The sequence below is a fragment of the Salvelinus alpinus genome, chromosome 24 (genome assembly GCF_045679555.1).
Source record: "Salvelinus alpinus chromosome 24, SLU_Salpinus.1, whole genome shotgun sequence".
Lineage (NCBI taxonomy): Eukaryota > Metazoa > Chordata > Actinopteri > Salmoniformes > Salmonidae > Salvelinus > Salvelinus alpinus.
Genome location: NC_092109.1, coordinates 50,447,494 through 50,461,856, shown reverse-complemented (window position 1 = coordinate 50,461,856; position 14,363 = coordinate 50,447,494).

Sequence of the window (14,363 nt, the reverse complement as noted above, 5' to 3'; positions counted from 1 at the left end):
TCTAATCTGATAGTTGTAGTGGGCTGGTAGATGTCTAGTCTCCCTTGTGGCTCTAATCTTATAGTGGTAGTGGGTTGGTAGATGTCTAGTCTCCTTTATAACTCTAATCTGATAGTGGTAGTGGGATGCTAGATGTCTAGTCTCCCTTATGGCTCTAATCTGATAATGGTAGTGGGCTGGTAGATGTCTAGTCTCCCTAATGGCTCTAATCTGATAGTGGTAGTGGGCTGGTAGATGTCTAGTCTCCTTTATAACTCTAATCTGATAGTGGTAGTGGGGTGGTTGATGTCTAGTCTCCTTTATGGCTCTAATCTGATAGTGGTAGATGTGGTAGATGTCTAGTGTCCTTTGTGGCTCTAATCTGAGAGTGGTAGTGGGTTGGTAGATGTCTAGTCTCCTTTATACCTCTAATCTGATAGTGGTAGTGGGGTGGTAGATGTCTAGTCTTCTTTATGGCTCTAATCTGATAGTGGTTTTGTGGTGGTTGATGTCTAGTCTCCTTTATGGCTCTAATCTGATAGTGGTAGTGGGGTGCTAGATGTCTAGTCTCCCTTATGGCTCTAATCTGATAGTGGTAGTGGGCTGGTAGATGTCTAGTCTTCTTTATGGCTCTAATCTGAGGGTGGTAGTGGGGTGCTAGATATCTAGTCTCCCTTATGGCTCTAATATGATAGTGGTAGTGGGTTGGTAGATTTCTAGTCTCCCTTGTGGCTCTAATCTGCTAGTTGTAGTGAGCTGGTAGATGTCTAGTCTCCCTTGTGGCTCTAATCTGATAGTGGTTGTGGGTTGGTAGATGTCTAGTCTCCCTTGTGGCTCTAATCTGATAGTTGTAGTGGGCTGGTAGATGTCTAGTCTCCCTTGTGGCTCTAATCTTATAGTGGTAGTGGGTTGGTAGATGTCTAGTCTCCTTTATAACTCTAATCTGATAGTGGTAGTGGGGTGCTAGATGTCTAGTCTCCCTTGTGGCTCTAATCTGATAATGGTAGTGGGCTGGTAGATGTCTAGTCTCCCTAATGGCTCTAATCTGATAGTGGTAGTGGGCTGGTAGATGTCTAGTCTCCTTTATGGCTCTAATCTGATAGTGGTTTTGTGGTGGTTGATGTCTAGTCTCCTTTATGCCTCTAATCTGATAGTGGTAGTGGGCTGGTAGATGTCTAGTCTCCCTTATGGCTCTAATCTGATAGTGGTAGTGGGGTGCTAGATGTCTAGTCTCCTTTATGGCTCTAATCTGATAGTGGTTTTGTGGTGGTTGATGTCTAGTCTCCCTAATGGCTCTAATCTGATAGTGGGGTGGTAGATGTCTAGTCTTCTTTATGGCTCTAATCTGATATTGGTTTTGTGGTGGTTGATGTCTAGTCTCCTTTATGGCTCTAATCTGATAGTGGTAGATATGGTAGATGTCTAGTCTCCCTTGTGGCTCTAATCTGATAGTTGTAGTGGGCTGGTAGATGTCTAGTCTCATATATGGCTCTAATCTTATAGTGGTAGTGGGTTGGTAGATGTATAGTCTCCTTTATAACTCTAATCTTATAGTGGTAGTGGGGTGCTAGAAGTCTAGTCTCCCTTATGGCTCTAATCTGATAGTGGTAGTGGGCTGGTAGATGTCTAGTCTCCCTAATGGCTCTAATCTGATAGTGGTAGTGGGGTGGTAGATGTCTAGTCTCCTTTATGGCTCTAATCTGATAGTGGTTTTGTGGTGGTTGATGTCTAGTCTCCTTTATGGCTCTAATCTGATAGTGGTAGATGTGGTAGATGTCTAGTCTCCTTTGTGGTTCTAATTTGATGGTGGTAGTGGGGTTGTAGATATCTAGTATCCCGTATGACTCTAATCTGATAGTGGTAGTGGGCTGGTAGATGTCTAGTCTCCTTTATGCCTCTAATCTGATAGTTGTAGTGAGCTGGTAGTTGTCTAGTCTCCCTTGTGGCTCTAATCTGATAGTGGTTGTGGGTTGGTAGATGTCTAGTCTCCCTTGTGGCTCTAATCTGATAGTTGTAGTGGGCTGGTAGATGTCTAGTCTCCCTTGTGGCTCTAATCTTATAGTGGTAGTGGGTTGGTAGATGTCTAGTCTCCTTTATAACTCTAATCTTATAGTGGTAGTGGGGTGCTAGATGTCTAGTCTCCCTTATGGCTCTAATCTGATAGTGGTAGTGGGCTGGTAGATGTCTAGTCTCCCTAATGGCTCTAATCTGATAGTGGTAGTGGGGTGGTAGATGTCTAGTCTCCTTTATGGCTCTAATCTGATAGTGGTTTTGTGGTGGTTGATGTCTAGTCTCCTTTATGGCTCTAATCTGATAGTGGTAGATATGGTAGATGTCTAGTCTCCTTTGTGGCTCTAATATGATGGTGGTAGTGGGGTTGTAGATATCTAGTCTCCCTTGTGGCTCTAATCTGATAGTTGTAGTGGGTTGGTAGATGTCTAGTCTCCTTTATAACTCTAATCTGATAGTGGTAGTGGGCTGGTAGATGTCTAGTCTCCCTAATGGCTCTAATCTGATAGTTGTAGTGGGCTGGTAGATGTCTAGTCTCCCTTGTGGCTCTAATCTTATAGTGGTAGTGGGTTGGTAGATGTCTAGTCTCCTTTATAACTCTAATCTGATAGTGGTAGTGGGATGCTAGATGTCTAGTCTCCCTTATGGCTCTAATCTGATAATGGTAGTGGGCTGGTAGATGTCTAGTCTCCCTAATGGCTCTAATCTGATAGTGGTAGTGGGCTGGTAGATGTCTAGTCTCCTTTATAACTCTAATCTGATAGTGGTAGTGGGGTGGTTGATGTCTAGTCTCCTTTATGGCTCTAATCTGATAGTGGTAGATGTGGTAGATGTCTAGTGTCCTTTGTGGCTCTAATCTGAGAGTGGTAGTGGGTTGGTAGATGTCTAGTCTCCTTTATACCTCTAATCTGATAGTGGTAGTGGGGTGGTAGATGTCTAGTCTTCTTTATGGCTCTAATCTGATAGTGGTTTTGTGGTGGTTGATGTCTAGTCTCCCTTATGGCTCTAATCTGATAGTGGTAGTGGGGTGCTAGATGTCTAGTCTCCCTTATGGCTCTAATCTGATAGTGGTAGTGGGCTGGTAGATGTCTAGTCTTCTTTATGGCTCTAATCTGAGGGTGGTAGTGGGGTGCTAGATATCTAGTCTCCCTTATGGCTCTAATATGATAGTGGTAGTGGGTTGGTAGATTTCTAGTCTCCCTTGTGGCTCTAATCTGCTAGTTGTAGTGAGCTGGTAGATGTCTAGTCTCCCTTGTGGCTCTAATCTGATAGTGGTTGTGGGTTGGTAGATGTCTAGTCTCCCTTGTGGCTCTAATCTGATAGTTGTAGTGGGCTGGTAGATGTCTAGTCTCCCTTGTGGCTCTAATCTTATAGTGGTAGTGGGTTGGTAGATGTCTAGTCTCCTTTATAACTCTAATCTGATAGTGGTAGTGGGGTGCTAGATGTCTAGTCTCCCTTGTGGCTCTAATCTGATAATGGTAGTGGGCTGGTAGATGTCTAGTCTCCCTAATGGCTCTAATCTGATAGTGGTAGTGGGCTGGTAGATGTCTAGTCTCCTTTATGGCTCTAATCTGATAGTGGTTTTGTGGTGGTTGATGTCTAGTCTCCTTTATGCCTCTAATCTGATAGTGGTAGTGGGCTGGTAGATGTCTAGTCTCCCTTATGGCTCTAATCTGATAGTGGTAGTGGGGTGCTAGATGTCTAGTCTCCTTTATGGATCTAATCTGATAGTGGTTTTGTGGTGGTTGATGTCTAGTCTCCCTAATGGCTCTAATCTGATAGTGGGGTGGTAGATGTCTAGTCTTCTTTATGGCTCTAATCTGATATTGGTTTTGTGGTGGTTGATGTCTAGTCTCCTTTATGGCTCTAATCTGATAGTGGTAGATATGGTAGATGTCTAGTCTCCCTTGTGGCTCTAATCTGATAGTTGTAGTGGGCTGGTAGATGTCTAGTCTCATATATGGCTCTAATCTTATAGTGGTAGTGGGTTGGTAGATGTATAGTCTCCTTTATAACTCTAATCTTATAGTGGTAGTGGGGTGCTAGAAGTCTAGTCTCCCTTATGGCTCTAATCTGATAGTGGTAGTGGGCTGGTAGATGTCTAGTCTCCCTAATGGCTCTAATCTGATAGTGGTAGTGGGGTGGTAGATGTCTAGTCTCCTTTATGGCTCTAATCTGATAGTGGTTTTGTGGTGGTTGATGTCTAGTCTCCTTTATGGCTCTAATCTGATAGTGGTAGATGTGGTAGATGTCTAGTCTCCTTTGTGGTTCTAATTTGATGGTGGTAGTGGGGTTGTAGATATCTAGTATCCCGTATGACTCTAATCTGATAGTGGTAGTGGGCTGGTAGATGTCTAGTCTCCTTTATGCCTCTAATCTGATAGTTGTAGTGAGCTGGTAGTTGTCTAGTCTCCCTTGTGGCTCTAATCTGATAGTGGTTGTGGGTTGGTAGATGTTTAGTCTCCCTTGTGGCTCTAATCTGATAGTTGTAGTGGGCTGGTAGATGTCTAGTCTCCCTTGTGGCTCTAATCTTATAGTGGTAGTGGGTTGGTAGATGTCTAGTCTCCTTTATAACTCTAATCTTATAGTGGTAGTGGGGTGCTAGATGTCTAGTCTCCCTTATGGCTCTAATCTGATAGTGGTAGTGGGCTGGTAGATGTCTAGTCTCCCTAATGGCTCTAATCTGATAGTGGTAGTGGGGTGGTAGATGTCTAGTCTCCTTTATGGCTCTAATCTGATAGTGGTTTTGTGGTGGTTGATGTCTAGTCTCCTTTATGGCTCTAATCTGATAGTGGTAGATATGGTAGATGTCTAGTCTCCTTTGTGGCTCTAATATGATGGTGGTAGTGGGGTTGTAGATATCTAGTCTCCCTTGTGGCTCTAATCTGATAGTTGTAGTGGGCTGGTAGATGTCTAGTCTCCCTTGTGGCTCTAATCTTATAGTGGTAGTGGGCTGGTAGATGTCTAGTCTCCTTTATAACTCTAATCTGATAGTGGTAGTGGGGTGGTTGATGTCTAGTCTCCTTTATGGCTCTAATCTGATAGTGGTAGATGTGGTAGATGTCTAGTGTCATTTGTGGCTCTAATCTGAGAGTGGTAGTGGGTTGGTAGATGTCTAGTCTCCTTTATACCTCTAATCTGATAGTGGTAGTGGGGTGGTAGATGTCTAGTCTTCTTTATGGCTCTAATCTGATAGTGGTTTTGTGGTGGTTGATGTCTAGTCTCCCTTATGGCTCTAATCTGATAGTGGTAGTGGGGTGCTAGATATCTAGTCTCCCTTATGGCTCTAATATGATAGTGGTAGTGGGTTGGTAGATTTCTAGTCTCCCTTGTGGCTCTAATCTGCTAGTTGTAGTGAGCTGGTAGATGTCTAGTCTCCCTTGTGGCTCTAATCTGATAGTGGTTGTGGGTTGGTAGATGTCTAGTCTCCCTTGTGGCTCTAATCTGATAGTTATAGTGGGCTGGTAGATGTCTAGTCTCCCTTGTGGCTCTAATCTTATAGTGGTAGTGGGTTGGTAGATGTCTAGTCTCCTTTATAACTCTAATCTGATAGTGGTAGTGGGGTGCTAGATGTCTAGTCTCCCTTATGGCTCTAATCTGATAATGGTAGTGGGCTGGTAGATGTCTAGTCTCCCTAATGGCTCTAATCTGATAGTGGTAGTGGGCTGGTAGATGTCTAGTCTCCTTTATGGCTCTAATCTGATAGTGGTTTTGTGGTGGTTGATGTCTAGTCTCCTTTATGCCTCTAATCTGATAGTGGTAGTGGGCTGGTAGATGTCTAGTCTCCCTTATGGCTCTAATCTGATAGTGGTAGTGGGGTGCTAGATGTCTAGTCTCCCTTATGGCTCTAATCTGATAGTGGTAGTGGGCTGGTAGATGTCTAGTCTCCTTTATAACTCTAATCTGATAGTGGTAGTGGGCTGGTAGATGTCTAGTCTCCCTTATGGCTCTAATCTGATAGTGGTAGTGGGGTGCTAGATGTCTAGTCTTCTTTATGGCTCTAATCTGATAGTGGTTTTGTGGTGGTTGATGTCTAGTCTCCCTAATGGCTCTAATCTGATAGTGGTAGTGGGGTGGTAGATGTCTAGTCTTCTTTATGGCTCTAATCTGATAGTGGTTTTGTGGTGGTTGATGTCTAGTCTCCTTTATGGCTCTAATCTGATAGTGGTAGATATGGTAGATGTCTAGTCTCCTTTGTGGCTCTAATATGATGGTGGTAGTGGGGTTGTAGATATCTAGTCTCCCTTGTGGCTCTAATCTGATAGTTGTAGTGGGCTGGTAGATGTCTAGTCTCCCTTGTGGCTCTAATCTTATAGTGGTAGTGGGCTGGTAGATGTCTAGTCTCCTTTATAACTCTAATCTGATAGTGGTAGTGGGGTGGTTGATGTCTAGTCTCCTTTATGGCTCTAATCTGATAGTGGTAGATGTGGTAGATGTCTAGTGTCATTTGTGGCTCTAATCTGAGAGTGGTAGTGGGTTGGTAGATGTCTAGTCTCCTTTATACCTCTAATTTGATAGTGGTAGTGGGGTGGTAGATGTCTAGTCTTCTTTATGGCTCTAATCTGATAGTGGTTTTGTGGTGGTTGATGTCTAGTCTCCCTTATGGCTCTAATCTGATAGTGGTAGTGGGGTGCTAGATGTCTAGTCTCCCTTATGGCTCTAATCTGATAGTGGTAGTGGGCTGGTAGATGTCTAGTCTTCTTTATGGCTCTAATCTGATAGTGGTAGTGGGGTGCTAGATGTCTAGTCTCCCTTATGGCTCTAATCTGATAGTGGTAGTGGGTTGGTAGATTTCTAGTCTCCCTTGTGGCTCTAATCTGATAGTTGTAGTGAGCTGGTAGATGTCTAGTCTCCCTTGTGGCTCTAATCTGATAGTGGTTGTGGGTTGGTAGATGTCTAGTCTCCCTTGTGGCTCTAATCTGATAGTTGTAGTGGGCTGGTAGATGTCTAGTCTCCCTTGTGGCTCTAATCTTATAGTGGTAGTGGGTTGGTAGATGTCTAGTCTCCTTTATAACTCTAATCTGATAGTGGTAGTGGGGTGCTAGATGTCTAGTCTCCCTTATGGCTCTAATCTGATAGTGGTAGATGTGGTAGATGTCTAGTCTCCTTTGTGGCTCTAATCTGATAGTGGTAGTGGGTTGGTAGATGTCTAGTCTCCTTTATGCCTCTAATCTGATAGTGGTAGTGGGCTGGTAGATGTCTAGTCTCCCTAATGGCTCTAATCTGATAGTGGTAGTGGGGTGGTAGATGTCTAGTCTTCTTTATGGCTCTAATCTGATAGTGGTTTTGTGGTGCTAGATGTCTGGTCTCCCTTATGGCTCTAATCTGATAGTGTTAGTGGGCTGGTAGATGTCTCCTTTATGCCTCTAATCTGATAGTGGTAGTGGGGTGCTAGATGTCTAGTCTCCCTTATGGCTCTAATCTGATAGTGGTAGTGGGCTGGTAGATGTCTAGTCTCTCTAATGGCTCTAATCTGATAGTGGTAGTGGGGTGCTAGATGTCTAGTCTCTTTTATGGCTCTAATCTGATAGTGGTAGTGGGGTGCTAGATGTCTAGTATCCCTTATGACTCTAATCTGATAGTGGTAGTGGGCTGGTAGATGTCTAGTCTCCTTTATAACTCTAATCTGATAGTGGTAGTGGGGTGGTAGATGTCTAGTCTTCTTTATGGCTCTAATCTGATAGTGGTATTGTGGTGGTTGATGTCTAGTCTCCTTTATGGCTCTAATCTGATAGTGGTAGTGGGGTGCTAGATGTCTAGTCTCCCTTATGGCTCTAATCTGATAGTGGTAGTGGGCTGGTAGATGTCTAGTCTCTCTAATGGCTCTAATCTGATAGTGGTAGTGGGGTGCTAGATGTCTAGTCTCTTTTATGGCTCTAATCTGATAGTGGTAGTGGGGTGCTAGATGTCTAGTATCCCTTATGACTCTAATCTGATAGTGGTAGTGAGGTGGTCGATGTCTAGTCTCCCTTGTGGCTCTAATCTGATAGTTGTAGTGAGCTGGTAGATGTCTAGTCTCCCTTGTGGCTCTAATCTGATAGTGGTTGTGGGTTGGTAGATGTCTAATCTCCCTTGTGGCTCTAATCTGATAGTGGTTAGTGGGGTGCTAGATGTCTAGTCTCCCTTATGGCTCTAATCTGATAGTGGTAGTGGGCTGGTAGATGTCTAGTCTTCTTTATGGCTCTAATCTGATAGTGGTAGTGGGGTGCTAGATGTCTAGTCTCCCTTATGGCTCTAATCTGATAGTGGTAGTGGGTTGGTAGATTTCTAGTCTCCCTTGTGGCTCTAATCTGATAGTTGTAGTGAGCTGGTAGATGTCTAGTCTCCCTTGTGGCTCTAATCTGATAGTGGTTGTGGGTTGGTAGATGTCTAGTCTCCCTTGTGGCTCTAATCTGATAGTTGTAGTGGGCTGGTAGATGTCTAGTCTCCCTTGTGGCTCTAATCTTATAGTGGTAGTGGGTTGGTAGATGTCTAGTCTCCTTTATAACTCTAATCTGATAGTGGTAGTGGGGTGCTAGATGTCTAGTCTCCCTTATGGCTCTAATCTGATAGTGGTAGATGTGGTAGATGTCTAGTGTCATTTGTGGCTCTAATCTGAGAGTGGTAGTGGGTTGGTAGATGTCTAGTCTCCTTTATACCTCTAATCTGATAGTGGTAGTGGGGTGGTAGATGTCTAGTCTTCTTTATGGCTCTAATCTGATAGTGGTTTTGTGGTGGTTGATGTCTAGTCTCCCTTATGGCTCTAATCTGATAGTGGTAGTGGGGTGCTAGATATCTAGTCTCCCTTATGGCTCTAATATGATAGTGGTAGTGGGTTGGTAGATTTCTAGTCTCCCTTGTGGCTCTAATCTGCTAGTTGTAGTGAGCTGGTAGATGTCTAGTCTCCCTTGTGGCTCTAATCTGATAGTGGTTGTGGGTTGGTAGATGTCTAGTCTCCCTTGTGGCTCTAATCTGATAGTTATAGTGGGCTGGTAGATGTCTAGTCTCCCTTGTGGCTCTAATCTTATAGTGGTAGTGGGTTGGTAGATGTCTAGTCTCCTTTATAACTCTAATCTGATAGTGGTAGTGGGGTGCTAGATGTCTAGTCTCCCTTATGGCTCTAATCTGATAATGGTAGTGGGCTGGTAGATGTCTAGTCTCCCTAATGGCTCTAATCTGATAGTGGTAGTGGGCTGGTAGATGTCTAGTCTCCTTTATGGCTCTAATCTGATAGTGGTTTTGTGGTGGTTGATGTCTAGTCTCCTTTATGCCTCTAATCTGATAGTGGTAGTGGGCTGGTAGATGTCTAGTCTCCCTTATGGCTCTAATCTGATAGTGGTAGTGGGGTGCTAGATGTCTAGTCTCCCTTATGGCTCTAATCTGATAGTGGTAGTGGGCTGGTAGATGTCTAGTCTCCTTTATAACTCTAATCTGATAGTGGTAGTGGGCTGGTAGATGTCTAGTCTCCCTTATGGCTCTAATCTGATAGTGGTAGTGGGGTGCTAGTTGTCTAGTCTTCTTTATGGCTCTAATCTGATAGTGGTTTTGTGGTGGTTGATGTCTAGTCTCCCTAATGGCTCTAATCTGATAGTGGTAGTGGGGTGGTAGATGTCTAGTCTTCTTTATGGCTCTAATCTGATAGTGGTTTTGTGGTGGTTGATGTCTAGTCTCCTTTATGGCTCTAATCTGATAGTGGTAGATATGGTAGATGTCTAGTCTCCTTTGTGGCTCTAATATGATGGTGGTAGTGGGGTTGTAGATATCTAGTCTCCCTTGTGGCTCTAATCTGATAGTTGTAGTGGGCTGGTAGATGTCTAGTCTCCCTTGTGGCTCTAATCTTATAGTGGTAGTGGGCTGGTAGATGTCTAGTCTCCTTTATAACTCTAATCTGATAGTGGTAGTGGGGTGGTTGATGTCTAGTCTCCTTTATGGCTCTAATCTGATAGTGGTAGATGTGGTAGATGTCTAGTGTCATTTGTGGCTCTAATCTGAGAGTGGTAGTGGGTTGGTAGATGTCTAGTCTCCTTTATACCTCTAATTTGATAGTGGTAGTGGGGTGGTAGATGTCTAGTCTTCTTTATGGCTCTAATCTGATAGTGGTTTTGTGGTGGTTGATGTCTAGTCTCCCTTATGGCTCTAATCTGATAGTGGTAGTGGGGTGCTAGATGTCTAGTCTCCCTTATGGCTCTAATCTGATAGTGGTAGTGGGCTGGTAGATGTCTAGTCTTCTTTATCGCTCTAATCTGATAGTGGTAGTCGGGTGCTAGATGTCTAGTCTCCCTTATGGCTCTAATCTGTTAGTGGTAGTGGGCTGGTAGATTTCTAGTCTCCCTTGTGGCTCTAATCTGATAGTTGTAGTGAGCTGGTAGATGTCTAGTCTCCCTTGTGGCTCTAATCTGATAGTGGTTGTGGGTTGGTAGATGTCTAGTCTCCCTTGTGGCTCTAATCTGATAGTTGTAGTGGGCTGGTAGATGTCTAGTCTCCCTTGTGGCTCTAATCTTATAGTGGTAGTGGGTTGGTAGATGTCTAGTCTCCTTTATAACTCTAATCTGATAGTGGTAGTGGGGTGCTAGATGTCTAGTCTCCCTTATGGCTCTAATCTGATAGTGGTAGATGTGGTAGATGTCTAGTCTCCTTTGTGGCTCTAATCTGATAGTGGTAGTGGGTTGGTAGATGTCTAGTCTCCTTTATGCCTCTAATCTGATAGTGGTAGTGGGCTGGTAGATGTCTAGTCTCCCTAATGGCTCTAATCTGATAGTGGTAGTGGGGTGGTAGATGTATAGTCTTCTTTATGGCTCTAATCTGATAGTGGTTTTGTGGTGCTAGATGTCTGGTCTCCCTTATGGCTCTAATCTGATAGTGGTAGTGGGCTGGTAGATGTCTCCTTTATGCCTCTAATCTGATAGTGGTAGTGGGGTGCTAGATGTCTAGTCTCACTTATGGCTCTAATCTGATAGTGGTAGTGGGCTGGTAGATGTCTAGTCTCTCTAATGGCTCTAATCTGATAGTGGTAGTGGGGTGGTAGATGTCTAGTCTCTTTTATGGCTCTAATCTGATAGTGGTAGTGGGGTGCTAGATGTCTAGTATCCCTTATGACTCTAATCTGATAGTGGTAGTGGGCTGGTAGATGTCTAGTCTCCTTTATAACTCTAATCTGATAGTGGTAGTGGGGTGGTAGATGTCTAGTCTTCTTTATGGCTCTAATCTGATAGTGGTATTGTGGTGGTTGATGTCTAGTCTCCTTTATGGCTCTAATCTGATAGTGGTAGATATGGTAGATGTCTAGTCTCCTTTGTGGCTCTAATATGATGGTGGTAGTGGGGTCGTAGATATCTAGTCTCCCTTATGGCTCTAATCTGATAGTGGTAGTGAGGTGGTCGATGTCTAGTCTCCCTTGTGGCTCTAATCTGATAGTTGTAGTGAGCTGGTAGATGTCTAGTCTCCCTTGTGGCTCTAATCTGATAGTGGTTGTGGGTTGGTAGATGTCTAATCTCCCTTGTGGCTCTAATCTGATAGTGGTAGTGGGGTGCTAGATGTCTAGTCTCCCTTATGGCTCTAATCTGATAGTGGTAGTGGGCTGGTAGATGTCTAGTCTTCTTTATGGCTCTAATCTGATAGTGGTAGTGGGGTGCTAGATGTCTAGTCTCCCTTATGGCTCTAAACTGATAGTGGTAGTGGGTTGGTAGATTTCTAGTCTCCCTTGTGGCTCTAATCTGATAGTTGTAGTGAGCTGGTAGATGTCTAGTCTCCCTTGTGGCTCTAATCTGATAGTGGTTGTGGGTTGGTAGATGTCTAATCTCCCTTGTGGCTCTAATCTGATAGTTGTAGTGGGCTGGTAGATGTCTAGTCTGCCTTGTGGCTCTAATCTTATAGTGGTAGTGGGTTGGTAGATGTCTAGTCTCCTTTATAACTCTAATCTTATAGTGGTAGTGGGGTGCTAGATGTCTAGTCTCCCTTATGGCTCTAATCTGATAGTGGTAGTGGGCTGGTAGATGTCTAGTCTCCCTAATGTCTCTAATCTGATAGTGGTAGTGGGGTGGTAGATGTCAAGTCTCCTTTATGGCTCTAATCTGATAGTGGTTTTGTGGTGGTTGATGTCTAGTCTCCTTTATGGCTCTAATCTGATAGTGGTAGATGTGGTAGATGTCTAGTCTCCTTTGTGGTTCTAATATGATGGTGGTAGTGCGTTGTAGATATCTAGTATCCCGTATGACTCTAATCTGATAGTGGTAGTGGGCTGGTAGATGTCTAGTCTAGCCTTGTGGCTCTAATCTTATAGTGGTAGTGGGTTGGTAGATGTCTAGTCTCCTTTATAACTCTAATCTGATAGTGGTTGTGGGTTGGTAGATGTCTAGTCTCCCTTGTGGCTCTAATCTGATAGTTGTAGTGGGCTGGTAGATGTCTAGTCTCCCTTGTGGCTCTAATCTTATAGTGGTAGTGGGTTGGTAGATGTCTAGTCTCCTTTATAACTCTAATCTGATAGTGGTAGTGGGGTTGTAGATATCTAGTATCCCGTATGACTCTAATCTGATAGTGGTAGTGGGCTGGTAAATGTCTAGTCTCCTTTATAACTCTAATCTGTTAGTGGTAGTGGGTTGGTAGATGTCTAGTCTCCTTTATAACTCTAATCTGATAGTGGTAGTGGGGTGCTAGATGTCTAGTCTCCCTTATGGCTCTAATCTGATAGTGGTAGTGGGCTGGTAGATGTCTAGTCTCCTTTATGGCTCTAATCTGATAGTGGTTTTGTGGTGGTTGATGTCTAGTCTCCTTTATGGCTCTAATCTGATGGTGGTAGATGTGGTAGATGTCTAGTCTCCTTTGTGGCTCTAATGATGGTGGTAGTGGGGTTGTAGATATCTAGTATCCCTTATGACTCTAATCTGATAGTGGTAGTGGGGTGGTAGATGTCTAGTCACCTTTATAACTCTAATCTGATAGTGGTAGTGGGCTGGTAGGTGTCTAGTCTCCCTAATGGCTCTAATCTGATAGTTGTAGTGGGTTGGTAGATGTCTAGTCTCCTTTATAACTCTAATCTGATAGTGGTAGTGGGCTGGTAGATGTCTAGTCTCCCTAATGGCTCTAATCTGATAGTTGTAGTGGGTTGGTAGATGTCTAGTCTCCTTTATGGCTCTAATCTGATAGTGGTACTGGGTTGGTAGATGTATAGTCTCCCTTTATAACTCTAATCTGATAATGGTAGTGGGCTGGTAGATGTCTAGTCTCCCTTGTGGCTCTAATCTGATAGTGGTAGTGGGGTGGTAGATGTCTAGTCTTCTTTATGGCTCTAATCTGATAGTGGTTTTGTGGTGGTTGATGTCTAGTCTCCCTTATGGCTCTAATCTGATAGTGGTAGTGGGGTGCTAGATGTCTAGTCTCCCTTATGGCTCTAATCTGATAGTGGTAGTGGGCTGGTAGATGTTTAGTCTTCTTTATGGCTCTAATCTGATAGTGGTAGTGGGGTGCTAGATGTCTAGTCTCCCTTATGGCTCTAATCTGATAGTGGTAGTGGGTTGGTAGATTTCTAGTCTCCCTTGTGGCTCTAATCTGATAGTTGTAGTGAGCTGGTAGATGTCTATTCTCCCTTGTGGCTCTAATCTGATAGTGGTTGTGGGTTGGTAGATGTCTAGTCTCCCTTGTGGCTCTAATCTGATTGTTGTAGTGGGCTGGTAGATGTCTAGTCTCCCTTGTGGCTCTAATCTTATAGTGGTAGTGGGTTGGTAGATGTCTAGTCTCCTTTATAACTCTAATCTGATAGTGGTAGTGGGGTGCTAGATGTCTAGTCTCCCTTATGGCTCTAATCTGATAGTGGTAGATGTGGTAGATGTCTAGTCTCCTTTGTGGCTCTAATCTGATAGTGGTAGTGGGTTGGTAGATGTCTAGTCTCCTTTATGCCTCTAATCTGATAGTGGTAGTGGGCTGGTAGATGTCTAGTCTCCCTAATGGCTCTAATCTGATAGTGGTAGTGGGGTAGTAGATGTCTAGTCTTCTTTATGGCTCTAATCTGATAGTGGTTTTGTGGTGGTTGATGTCTAGTCTCCCTTATGGCTCTAATCTGATAGTGGTAGTGGGGTGCTAGATGTCTGGTCTCCCTTATGGCTCTAATCTGATAGTGGTAGTGGGCTGGTAGATGTCTCCTTTATGGCTCTAATCTGATAGTGGTAGTGGGTTGCTAGATGTCTAGTCTCCCTTATGGCTCTAATCTGAAAGTGGTAGTGGGCTGGTAGATGTCTAGTCTCTCTAATGGCTCTAATATGATAGTGGTAGTGGGGTGCTAGATGTCTAGTCTCTTTTATGGCTCTAATCTGATAGTGGTAGTGGGGTGCTAGATGTCTAGTCTCCCTTATGACTCTAATCTGATAGTGGTAGTGGGGTGCTAGATGTCTAGTCTCCCTTAT